The 4,812-nt window shown below is 42.6% G+C and overlaps 1 non-coding gene across 1 annotated transcript; it reads left to right on the top strand.

Moving 5' to 3' along the window:
* Positions 1–74, top strand: TRNAS-ACU (transfer RNA serine (anticodon ACU)). Its single transcript has one exon. It is a non-coding gene; the product is annotated as a tRNA-Ser (tRNA).
* The last annotated feature ends 4,738 nt before the right edge of the window (positions 75–4,812 follow it).

The following is a 4,812-nucleotide window of genomic DNA, read 5'->3' as shown; positions in this document are numbered from 1 at the left end:
GGCCGGTTAGCTCAGTTGGTTAGAGCATGGTGCTACTAACACCAAGGTTGTCGGTTCAATCCCCGTACGGGCCACTCTGAGCAGTGCCCTCTTTAAAAATAAATAAATAAAAATAAAATAAAAGCATTCATATGAGCTTGGGGCAGTTCTGTATGAGTTTGGGGCCATCCCGTAGAGACTTGAATCCAAGCAAAGTTCCCTCCAGATCTCCCCAACACCTGGCTGCCACCTGAGCATCTCACTTTGATGACTCACAGACATCTTGAATTCAGCATGGCTCCTACGTTCCTCATACCAGCTTCTTCTGGCATCCCCATTAACCTGGCTGCTCAAGCCGGAGCTTTGCATTTATTCTTGAATCCTCTCCACTTGAACTTCCCTGCTCCTCTATCCCTTTAATTGTCTCTTTTTTATCTTCCAAATCCATTCTCTTCTTCACACACCTCCAGCCATCACTTTGGCTGACGTTATCAACCTTTCCTGCAGGATGACTGGACCTATGTCCCCAGTCGGAATCCTGGGCCCCACACTTGGAATCTCCAGTTCATCCTTCATCAGGTAGCTAGAGTGATGTCCCTAGAATACAAATCTGACTTTATCATTTCCTTCCTTCAATCCCCTCCACAGTAGAGAGCTAGACCATTTGTCTATCCATGGTCTTTTCTTTCCTCTGCCCTCTCTCTGTGTGGGTATGACGGAATTGACAACCCCAGAATCTGGCCCCATGAGCCACCCCTAGTTGGGCATGTGTCCCACACTGGGCCCATCATGTCCTCTTCCCTGGGAATTTGAATCTTGAGTGAAGATGCATAGAATGCCGAGTAAATTGAAATGCAAGGCAGCTTTATAGGGTAGGGTTTTCTGATGTGAGCTCCGGAGCCATACTGCTTAGATCTGAATTTCAACTCCACCACTCAGTTAACTGTGTGACTTTGGGCAAGTCACATAACTGGGTCTGAGTGCCCTCGCCTGCGCAATGAGGATGAGAACCACAGGTCACACTTGCTGAGGCCTCATAACTCGAAGATTAAATAGGCTTATACATGTTAAAGGCTGAGGGCAATGCTGGGCACGTTATAGCCGCCTGGTAAAGGAAGTTGTCCTTAGTCCCCAGAGAGTTAGCACACACATTCTTGTAGCTGTGAATTCCTCTTCCTCTTCCCTAGGCCTGGTTGTTTGATCTTCAATTCTCTTTAAGAGAGCCATTTGTCTTTCTTAACATAGTTGGAATGAAATTTTATGGCCTCCAATGAAAGAAGGCTAGCCAATACTCTCTGTGGCTTCCCATTGCCCAGGGTACACAGGTCAGAAAGGGCTCAGGACTCTAGGTGTCCAGCCCTGCTAATCTCCCAGCATCATCTCTTGCCATTGGGCAATGGCACCCACCTCTTAGCACCGCCCACATCCAGTTCTTGGTATGGCCCTGAATTTGCCAAGCTTTCCCTTTGACCCCCCAGGGCCCAGATTCTCCACTTCCAATTTGGAAGGCCCTCTCCTTCTCCCACTGTTCCCCACGCACCTACCCTCCCATCTCCCATGCTGGTAAATAAAAACAGGCCACACCCACCCATTCCTGATTGGCCTCTAGAGAGGGCNCGCAGCCCCTGTGGCAGTGGGTTGCCATGGGCTACCGTGTGTAGCCAGCAGCCAGCAGCCAGCGTGAGCGGCCAGCAGCCGCAGTGAGCAGCTGTCCAGAAGCCGGCGACTGATCTGCCTCGCCCGGGAAGAGCGCAATGATGGTGCCAACTCGGGCCAGTGAAGCAACATCCTCCACAGCTAGACTGAAGAACAAAACGACAGCAACTTGTCTGTTCCCCTCCCCCCAATTCCCCAATAAAAATCTTAAAAAAACACACACACACACAAAAAAGCTGCCAAACTGCCATTCTCCAGCGCGTTTTCTTAATCCGTTGAGATTTTGCTTTCTGGCAATTGTCTTCAGTTCGGCACAAATAAACTTATTAAAATTCTCTACTGGTTTGGACGTTTCTTACATCTACAGGTTGACTCTCAAAATGTGGCGGACTGGAAGGACGAAGCACGCTTTGAGCGCTCAGGCTCTGGAGCCAGGCCAATGGATGTGGGCTTGGATCCCTGCTGGCTTACCTCAATTTCCTCATTTAGAAAATTATGCCAAGCACTGCCCTACAGGCTTGATACATATTAATTCATTTCATCCTGACCACAATGTAGGAGGGAATTGCTATTATTATCTTCCTTTTACAGAGACACCTAAAGGTAAGAAAGTTACTAAGGTCACACAGCTAGTAAATGGCACAGCTGGAATTTGAACTCAAACAGTTTGGCACCACTGAGCTCCACTGCCCCTATGAGGAAAGCACATTTATTTACTGTACCTGCCTCAGAGAATCTCTACTCGAGATGGAGACTGTACAGTGCTTCACTCAGAGCCTGGGACCTAATAAACTCTTAGTATACACAAGTCCATCATCATCATCATCATTAATTGTCAGACCCAGTCTGGGTTCTGAAGCAGCCACAGCCTTGACCCTGGCTGCACAAACATGATAAAGTCTTTATGTGCTAAAAAAAAAAAAAAAATTGTTTTTAATCATACTGAATTTAAAAAGAAGAAGAAGGAAAACTAGAAAAGAAGGAGAGAAGGGAGAAGAGGAAAAAACCAACCAACCAACCAACAAAAACAGACCCTGGTGATGTAGGCAGCTGCTGGAATTTTCTCTTTTGTGTCTTTATTTTAAAATAACATTTATTCTTTTTGAAGTTATAATTCTAATATGTGCTCATTATAAATATTGCAAACAAAATTTAAAAAGTGATTATGGAAAACAGTATGGAAATGCCTCAAAAAATTAAAAATAGTATTACCATATGATCCAGCAATCCCAGCTCTGAGTATGTATCCAGAGGAAATCAAATCTCCAGAATCTCCAGAGATATCTGCATTCCCGTGCTCACTGCAGCATCATTCACAATAGCGAAGATATGGAAACAACCTAAGTGTTCGCTGACAGATGAATGGATGTTATGCAGCCATGAGAAAGAAGGAAATCCTGCAACAACATGGATTAACCTGGAGGACATCACGCTAAGTGAAATAAGCCAGACAGAGAAAGACAAATAAATACTATGATCTCACTTTATATGGGGAGATGTTGGTCAAAGGGTACAAAGTTGCAGGTATGTAGAATAAGTCTAGAGACCTAATGTACAGGCATAAGGACCATACTTAATAATACTGTACTGAACACTAAAACATGCTGAGAGGAGTTGTCAGGTGCACTCATCACACACACAAAAATGGTGACTACATGAGGAGATACGTTAATTAACTTGACTGTAGTAATGACTTCACTATGATTATATATATCAAATCATTATATTGTACACCATACAAATCAATGAAAAAGAAAACCAAAGAAGTAAAGCATAAAAGTTCTCTCTCCCCACATCTGTTGTTGCACAACTGGCTTTTTTCACTCAGTGAAATATCACAGACTATGTGTTCAGCATTCCTTCCAACAGCTGCATAGTATTCCATAATAGAATTTTGTTTTTATGCATCCCCCTTATTGGGGAACGTTTATTTTGTTTGGTAATTTTCTTTTCACTGTTTCATACACTGACTCAATAAATATTTTTATAAAAATGTCTTTGATCCCTTAGGGAAGTATTTCGCAATGATGACTATCTGGAATAGATTTTCTGTGCCTAACGAAACGTGACTGCAAAATTCTAGCTTTCACTGAGGGAGTTAAATATTTATCAAAGATCTATTATGCCAGGAATTCTTCCAGATGCTGGCATTACAACAGTGAATATGACAGATAAGGACCTTGCCCCCCACATGGATCTTACATTCTTGGGGAGTGAGGGCAGAGGAAGAAAGCAAGTAACTTAAGTACTAATATATACCGTCAAATTGCTTCCCAAAGTAGTTGTCCAATTTCAAGTCAATAAGTCAAATATAGGGGTATATGAGGTATACAAATACACACAAATAGTCCACTGTCAACACAGACTATCATTAACCTTGTTACATTTTGTCAATCTGATAGATGAAAAAAAAATCGTACTTTTTGTTGGATTTTTTATAACTTTGCATAATAAGGATTTTAAACATCTTTTTATGTCCCTCAGCCATTTCTTGTGGGAATTGCCTATTTGTATTCTTTATTTTTTATTAAGTCATTTATTTATAAGTGAGATGTGCCTACACTATGTATATTTGTTATTATATAGTTTATAAATTTTTATTCCCCATCTGTCATTTTTTAAATTTAGTTTTGGACTCTTTTGCAATACGTAAGTTTAGATTTTTTTTTTCCCCTCATCAAATTAATCAGTCTTTTTCATCCTGGTTTCTGGCTTTGCCTGTGTTAGGAACATCTTCTTCAACCCCACATTGTAAATTTATTCATATATTGTCTTCCTGAATTTTCATGGTTTTAGGTTTAACATCTGAATCTGTAAGGTAGCTGGACTCCACCTGGGTGCCATTCCAGCCCCTCTCTGAGAACTGTCTCTCCCCACCATCAGCGACTTGGTGGGGCCTCAAATGTTACGGCCCTCACTTCCCGGTTACAGAGGTTGACACATACTGAGCCATCCTCAAACAAAGAACTCTTTTCCTTATAATCCTGCAAAAAAAAAAAATCACTGCTAGCTGTGGGAAATTACTTTTCCAGTGTGCCCTCCGGCAAGCTCTGCTAATCCTTAAAACCTACCCCTTTGTTCTGGGTGCCTGCTTCTCCCACTGTCTCTGTCACCCTTAACTGGCAATTAGAGGTTCACACTCGCTGCCTGGCCCTGTCACCACCACAGCAGACATCT

This window comes from Hipposideros armiger, unplaced genomic scaffold (assembly GCF_001890085.2).
Source record: "Hipposideros armiger isolate ML-2016 unplaced genomic scaffold, ASM189008v1 scaffold_10, whole genome shotgun sequence".
NCBI classification, from domain to species: Eukaryota; Metazoa; Chordata; class Mammalia; order Chiroptera; family Hipposideridae; genus Hipposideros; species Hipposideros armiger.
The sequence above is the reverse complement of the archived record's forward strand: the minus strand, read 5'-3'. Positions and strand labels throughout refer to the sequence as shown.